Below are 8,382 nucleotides of genomic sequence, written 5' to 3'. Positions count from 1 at the left end.
AAAAAAAAAAAAAAAAAAGAAGCAGGAAATCTTTGTGGAGCAAGAGTATATCTTGGAAAATAAAAGAAGACAGGTTAGAAAGATTGTTCCATGGTCATGTTCACCAAAAATTGCTCTTGTTTTGAGATATTTCCTCTTATTCCGTCATTAGAGGAAAATGGAAATCGCCTAGTCAAAGCATCTCCCTTTAAAATCTTCAGATACTTGAAAACGGTAATTATTTAAACTGTGTCTAGTTTGTTCACACTTGTGTCCACAGCACCTGGCATACGACAGGTGCATGATAAATATTTGTTCAAAGAATAAGTTCATGCTCTAAGCTTCTTCTTTCCTGGGGCCTTGGCAGGGATTGTAGAGCTTCCCTAGCCCACGCATGAAGCCAAATTTCAGAGTTCCAAAGCTTGCTTTCCAGACCGATTCTGTCTTAGACAAAGATTATGGAATTAGAATCACTCAGGCTCTGGGTAATGTTCCACAAAAATTAAGCCACACTTGGTCACATGTTTCTCTAAACATTTAGTGTCAACAACCATTCAGAAGTGTGTGACAGTAGCTTCCTCCCATACACATTAAACCTCCTTTCCAGAATACAGCGGATTGCGCAAAATACAATAAGTCTGTCAAATGCTCATCTGAGCATGCCACAGTTTAAAGTGATGGCAATGGTATGGGTTAGGATGATGTCATGGAAGATTTTAGGGTTCCCTCTCCCCAAATTTCTATTTAAAGTCTGATTTACGTCGAGCCTTTAGTTCTTGAGCTTTAGCTCAGATGCAATTGAGTTAGGAAGGATTCTGTCTTCTACTCACACAGTCTTTCTTTTAGTGATCATTCTTGTTCCGATTTAAAAAAAAAAATAACCTGGCCCTGAACTGGTATTTACTTGTTCTTCCACCAGCAGAGTATACCTGCCCCATTTCTCTCTCAAAGACTGGCCTCACCTTGCTTGGAACAAGAACCTTGAACCAAGAACCACGATCCATCTCTTATCTTCCGTCCTAGAATCTGGGGCACTTGGCCTTCCTCCTCTTGAATTGGTTGCTTCCTCTCCCTTAAAACCTCTGAGTCTTCACAAAGCCATTCCTCATCGTATTCTTCTCAGATTAGCTCCATCTCGCTTTCCCATCTCCCTTTTTACTTGCTCTACCCTGTTTCTTCCAAGCTCTAGGTGGCTGTCTGCTCATCTACACATTCTGCCACCCTTGTTTAGTGGATTTTAAACTCGAGAGCACAGCCTCGCAAAAAGAACAACTTCTACTTTGTTGGCAAATGTCATAGACGCAAGTTGAGAATTTGCAGAGTGAAATCACAGTCGAGTGGTGACTAACTCACACTCTGCAAGCCGCTTACTTGGCATGGCTTGTTCATAGGACCCTAAATTCACTTTGCATCCATCTCTAGCTCCTCTTCCCTTCTCCAGGCTGCTGCAAATTGTTTGTTTAACCTTTACTCAGGGCCCACACATAGAAAAGCACGTTGTTGTTTTGCTTCCAAATGCTTCTTGCTACTTTTCCTTTGAACTCTAATCCCATTAGGCTTTTTGCTGTGAAATTCTAGGTCTGGAAACTGCTATTAAAGTGTGACTGTCATGTCTGGGGACCAAGTAGGAAGTCTACACCCTTGGTGGCCCAGTGGTTAAGCGTTCACCTGCTAATCAAAAGGTCTCAGTTTGAATCCACCAGCTGCTCCTTCGAAGTCCTATGGGGCAGTTCTACTCTGTCCTAGAGGGTCACTGAGAGTTGGACTCAACTCGATGGCAATGGGGTTTTGGTTCTGAGAGCCATTTCAGACTAGAAACAAGTACTCCTGCTTTCCAGAACTCTTTGAAAACATCGAACATCTACCAACCAACCACTTCTCCATGCGCACTAACACAGCCTTTTCCAAATGAGTGTTTTATCTTTTGAATGACACTTTTCTTGGCTTTATGACCTTTAAGTAATTCTCTTGCTTTTAACTTCATTTAGCTCCAGTTAGTTTTGTTCCATGTGATTTAGCCCCCATTTTCATATAACTTTTGTATCTGTATACTTAAGACTCCTTGCACTATAATAAATTTTCTAAAACTATCTATGCATATCTATGTATTATCTATATAACATATTTAGATAAGGATCTTGACAAATAGCACCATTAAAACCATATCTTCTTCCTGCTTCCACCCTTCAGGGTTACTCTGAGGTTTGTCAGTAATGCTTTTGGCTTCAGTAGTGGGAGACATTGTGAGGACTAAATGACCTTCACAAATCTTTTTCCAAAATTATAGACAATTTTAAGAATTAAGGATGAGATTATTACTGATTTATTTTATAGATGCTAATCTGTCCTATAAGGTCACTCATTTGGAATCGACTTGATGACAATGGGTTTAATTTAATAATTTAGGAGCCCTAGTGGTGCAAACAGTTAAGCGCTCATCTATGAACTGCAAGTTTGGCAGTTCAAACCCACTTAGTGGCTCCATGGGAGAAACACCTGGCTATCTGCTTCTGTAAAGATTACAGCCTAGGAAACCGTCTGGAGCAGTTCTACTCTGTCACTGGGTTGCCATGAGTCGGAATCGACTCAGTAGCACTAAGAATAACGGGCAATTTCTGCAAAGGAATTCCTTTTTCTCTCCTCCTATCTATTCTCAGGAGCCTTGGTGGCACAATGGTTAAAGCGCTATGGAGCAGTTCTACTCTGACACACATCACTATGAGTTGGAATCACCTCAACAACACCTAAAAACAACAACGTGGTAATTTGGGATGCTCATCAAAAGAACGGTGTCCATTATCAAACATTTCCTCAGACGTACTGAATACAAGTGTTAGTTTAACGGGTGCCTGTTAATAGGCCCATTTGGACTATCTCTTTCTAACAGATGCATTATTTGACTCTAATTATATTTAACTTTGAATACTGCTAGGTGGATAATAATTTTCTTCCATGTTTCTTTTTTTTTCCCCCCAGAAAATCAATTATTTCACTCTCCATAGAGACTATTGAGAAAATTCAGTAGTTTAAACTTAGGATTCTGGTTGCTCCTCTTCCCTCTGCCCCCTCCCTACCTCCTACACACACACACACACACACATGCACACACACACACACGCACACACACGCACACACACACTTTCTCCCTTTCTCAAGATACGCTTTTTTTCAATGAGGATTATTTTAGGATGCTGACTAACCATCACAGATGGGTTAATGGCTTCACAGTTTTGAAGAAGAGCAAGTCCATCAACCCACCCCATAAAGAGAGTGAGCGACATGGACAGCCAACACGAAGACAACGTGCTAAGCGCACAATTGTGAATTGCACCGTCCAGTTCCCGGTTTGTTACTCACTCATACTTGTTGAACTTAGATCTTGTGCTAAATAAGTTCAGACTAGAGCAAAGACTCGTCTTTTAAGTACTTGGTCTTTGAGGCAGACCTGGGCCAGCAATCACATCATTATCAGTGTTAACGTCCAAACACCCTCTCAAACTTTATTCCAACATCTCACCCACAAAGAGGGTTCTTTCTCCTTAAGTTGATCAAGGCATTAACATCATAGATTGAGAAGCCTTTGGGTTCTCTACAAAGCCGAAACGGAAGCCTTCCAAAAACGTCAAAGCCCTCCGTTTTAAATTCCTAGATATGATGGAGAAATTCATAGGCAGCAAATTAGGTAAATAAAGAGGTAATTACAAGGGCCCGTTTCCTTGACAACCCCCCTCCCCCAGCCCTGCTGCCTTTGGGAAAAACCAAAATGAAAGTGAGGCGGGGTAGCCACCTAGCCAGACTGGGCGGTAGCAACCCTAAGCCATTGCAAGCACAGAAGGCACCAAACTCCCAACCAAAGACACATGCATCCATTTCTACCCGGGCTGCGTTTGGTCTGGTATTTTTGTGGTTGCCATAGAAACCCCAGAGACGGAAGAACATGTTGCATTACACAGAAGCGGCCGGTGTGCATGAGCAACCATCACCTAGTGCACAGAAAAGGCTTCAGCCCGCGGTGGGGAGGTAGTAAGTGCAGCCCAGCGCAGCAGCTGGAGAGCACCACGCGGCCAGGCACGCTCCCCCGGCCGAGCACAAAGCGACGGTCCCTTTGTGCCGGCAGCTCAGCCTCCTCGGCCTCCCGGGCGCCGCGCCCGCATCCTCACTGTCCCCGCGGCCGCCGCCCGCCCAGCCCCCTGCCTCTGTCCCCGGGCGCGCCTCCCCTGCCCGGCGCACCGAGCCCGGGAGAGCAGGCGAGAGACCCGAGGACTCAGCCCGGCCACGCCCGGAGCGGAGCGGCCGCCGATGGCACGGTGGCACCTACCTCGTGTCCGGCCGCCTGGACGCATGCACTTAGGAGCCGACAGGAGAGGCTGGGCCCCAAACTGCCACTAGTTTCTGGAGCTGTAAGTCAGCCAACACTGGACGGAATACGCGAGACTCCACCCACGGGGTGGGCCCTTCGGAGGGGAAAAAAGTGGTCCTCGCTGACGTCTCTCCCCGCCCATGTCACTTCCTTTTAAAGCTGCACTTTAGCAGTTACTGGGAGGGGAGAGCGAGCGGTGTAACATGAGTCACTCCTGCCCCTTCCAATTAGTGCGAGCGAGTGCTGCAGTGGACTCACGTTTGCAACCTCGGGCTCTGGAACCTGCTAGAATCCCCCACAACGCCCGCTCAGTGGCCTCTCTCCGGCCCCCGGTCCCCAGCCCTGTTGCATCCGCGGTGACACGGCTCCTCCAGCCCAAGCGCCGACCGACTCCAGCCCCGTCCGCGTGTTGACCTGGGAATCGTTCTCCAACGGCTTGGATTGAATTCAGCCAGGGGGCAACCCATTTGTTTTATAAAATCCCCGTATCCCAGCCTCCCCGCGCCTCTCCCGGGGACCCTGGTTTGGGAGGAGATCGTTTCACTCAGAAGAGCCCCAAGCACCTTCCACTAAATAACACTCCAAACTCAAGGAATCTGAGATGCTAAGGCTTGAGGTGCAAGAAGCTTGGAGGTCGGTTTATTTCCTCCATCCAACCGAGGCGCCAAGGTCGAGCGCCAGTGCACAACGTGGCACTTCCCCAGGGTGCACAGAGGTGCTGGGAGAAACCTTTACAACAAACAGTGGGGGCCCAGCTTTAAAAGGCGGTGGGCGGTGGAAACGCCAGAAATGCCAGCTTTCCAACATTTCTAGAAATTTGTTTTATTTCAAAAGAAGTAAGATGTGTTCCCTTCAAATGTTCACTATTACGCCCAGGTTCACAGATAATATTTGTGTATTTGCACATTCATTCCTGTTCTTTAGATGTTTACAATCTACAGGGGAGGAACGAAATATGTTCAAACATAATTACAACACATTGCAGAATTACTAAGAGCTCCCAAAGTGCTCAAAACAGTATGTCCTGAGGACAGAGACAATGGAAAGAGTTCTTTCAGTTGGGCTGGGGAAAAAGGCGTTTAGAATTCAGGAAATAGGGTTTGGACTGGGTGCTAAGGGTGTGTAATGAGAGAGGGGTCCTTAAAACAAAGATGGGGGGTGGGGGGATAGATGACATCTGAGGCTTCAAAAAGCCTCAGAACAGTTACACGATTTGTGGCAATGGCTTATTTTGATATCCGTGTGAAAATAAATTAGGCCATATAGTAACGGTTATAAAAGATGTTTATAAGAAGTTTCTTGTAGTCAATGCAGTTTTTAGAAGTTCTCTCTCATAACTTTTCAAATGATGTTTTAAAACCCATTTGTTTCAAGGTTTCATGGAAAATTGCAGGAGTTTTTCAAAGCACTTCTCAAGCAGAGTTAGTTTGTTTTCCATATTTAAATTCTGAATGGGAATTTTATTTCAAAATCTGAAAAATTGCATAAATTGCATAACAAAAATCCTCATAACTGGACCAATAAGCAACATCACGATAAACAGAGAAAAGATTGAGGTTATCAAGGATTTCATTTTACTTGGATCCACAATCAACGTCCATGGAAGCAGTAGTCAAAAAATAAAAAAATGCATTGCACTGGGCAAATCTGCTGCAAAAGACCTCTTTAAAGTGTGGAAAAGCAAAGATGTCACCTTGAAGACTAAGGTGTGCCTGACCCAAGCCATGATATTTTCAATCACATCATATGCATGGGAAAGCTGAACAATGAATAAGGAAGACCGAAGGAGAATCAACACCTTTGAATTGTGGTGTTGGTGAAGAGTATTGAATATACCATGGACTGCTAAAAGAATGAACAAATCTGTCTTGGAAGAAGTACAACCAGAATGTTCCTTAGAAGTAAGGATGGCGAAACTACATCTTATAGACTTTGGACATGTTGTCAGAAGGGATCAGTCCCTGGAGAAGGACATTATGCTTGATAAAGTAGAGGGTCAGCAAAAAGAGGAAGAAGACCTTCGATGAGATGGACTGACACAGTGGGTGCACAAATAGGCTCAAGCTACAACAATTGTGAGTGTAGCGCAGGACTGGGTAGTGTTTTGTTCTGTAGCACGTAGCATTGCTATGAGTCCAAACCGACTCGACAGCACCCGACAAGAACAACAAGAAAGCCTAGGATATCAATGTTTGTGCACTCCATTTCATTTTTTATTACTTCTATTTTGCTAGATTCATGCTTCATACATTCCAGGTTCCACTTGTTAATGGCTGTTTGCAGTTTTTTCTTCTCATTTTGTCGTGCCACATTAGCAGAAGAAGGTCCCAAAAGCTTGATTCCACCCACGTCATTAAGGTCAACTCTGCTTTGAGGAGGCAGCTGAGGGGCTCATCTTCCGGTACTATATCAGACAATGTTCCATTCCTATTCATAAGGTTTTCACTGGCTAATTCTTTTCAGAAGTAGACTGCTGGGTCCTCCTTCCTAGTCTGTCTTTGTCTGGAAGCTTAGCTGAAATCTATCTGCCATGGGTGACCCTGCTGGTATATGAATACCGGCAGCACAGCTTCCAGCATCACAGCAACATGCAAGCCCCCACAGTATGACAAACTGACAGATGTGTGGGGTACCTATCAACTAGTTAGAGTTTTTCCCTCTCCACCCCTCCCTTCCCTTGTAACCATCAAAGGTTGCTTCTCTCTGTGTGCACCTACCTCAGAATTCTCAACATCCCATTTCCTAGGCTTTCAGATTAAAAGACAAATCTGGAAAAGGGAACTATTGACATGAAATTGTTAAAAAGATAACTTCTTTTTAAACTCCTGATGGTATAGCATGGATGTGCTTTTAATAGCTATACTCCGTAGAATTCCATCAAGTTATTAAAAGTTCATCTATACTCTTTGCCATCTGAGTTTATCCCCAAAGAAAATTAGCCTTGGAATTTGGCAACTATTAGACCAAATCTGGCAAAAGGTGTAGGCTATCTTTTCTCCAAGACCATCCATTTTAACTTGGTGTCAAGCCAAAGCCAAGTCTAGTTCCATGAAGCTTAGCTTTGTGGCTGATTTTCGTGAGATGGCCAAAAAGGGGAGGATCTCAATTCCCCTCGTTGCTTCTGCTCTTCCCCTTCTCCCATGCAGTGCTCACCATAAGGGTCTCCTATATCCTGATAGTAAAGCCCTTCATTCTCCTTTAACTAGCTCAGATTGTTTTTGTTATTTGCAGCAAAGAGTCCTAATTCATTACTTAAGTTGTTGGAGCCTTAGCTTGCCCATACATAAAATTCATGGGGGTAGTCGTGATGCTTAAATGAGACATATATGGGAAGTGTTATGGATTGAACTGTATCCCCCCAAAATATGTGTTGTAAATCCTATCCTCTGTGCTTGTGATTATAATCGCATTGGGGAATGGATTTTCTTTGTTATGTTAATGAGGCAGGATTAGTGTAGGATGTGTCTTCAGTTAATCTCTTTTGAAATATAAAGGAGATTAAGTAAGCAAGCAATAGCAGCAGAGATGGGGGAAGAGAGATGTCAAGCCACACAAAGCAGAAGCTCGAAAGAGACAAGGGCCTTCCTCCAGAAATGACAGAGAACAAAAGCCTTCCCCTAGAGCTGGCACCCTGGGTTCAACCTTGTAGCCTCCTAAACTGTGAGGAAATAAATTTCTGTCTTTTAAAGTCCCCACTTGTAGTATTTCTGTTATAGCAGCACTAGGTAACTAAGACAGAATTGGATACTAGAAGAGTGGGTGCTGCTCTAACAGATACCTAAAACGTGGAAGTGGTTTTGGAGTTGGGTAATAGGTAGCCACTGAAAGAGTTTTAAGGTACCTAACAGGAAACCCTGGTGGCATAGTGGTTAAGAGCTACGGCTGCTAACCAAAAGGCTGGCAGTTTGAATCTACCAGGCACTCCTTGGAAACTCTATGGGGTAGTTCTACTCTGTCCTATAGGGTCGCTATGAGTTGGAATTGACTTCTTGGCAACAGGTTTAGTTTTTCCTAATAGTAAAAGTCTAGATTGCCTTGAAGAG

The 8,382-nt window shown here is 44.2% G+C and overlaps 1 protein-coding gene across 1 annotated transcript in view; it reads right to left on the bottom strand.

The window, feature by feature from the left end:
* The window catches only part of AGPAT4 (1-acylglycerol-3-phosphate O-acyltransferase 4), an 89,359-nt gene extending 84,983 nt beyond the window's left edge, over positions 1-4,376 (bottom strand). Inside the window, exon 1 of the mRNA XM_004368944.2 lies at positions 4,298-4,376. The gene's annotated coding sequence lies outside the window, so the exon portion shown is untranslated. The remainder of the gene's footprint in view (positions 1-4,297) is intronic.
* Between the last annotated feature and the right edge of the window lie 4,006 nt (positions 4,377-8,382).

The sequence above is a fragment of the Trichechus manatus genome, unplaced genomic scaffold (assembly GCF_000243295.1).
Source record: "Trichechus manatus latirostris isolate Lorelei unplaced genomic scaffold, TriManLat1.0 scaffold00002, whole genome shotgun sequence".
NCBI lineage: Eukaryota > Metazoa > Chordata > Mammalia > Sirenia > Trichechidae > Trichechus > Trichechus manatus.
The sequence above is the reverse complement of the archived record's forward strand: the minus strand, read 5'-3'. Positions and strand labels throughout refer to the sequence as shown.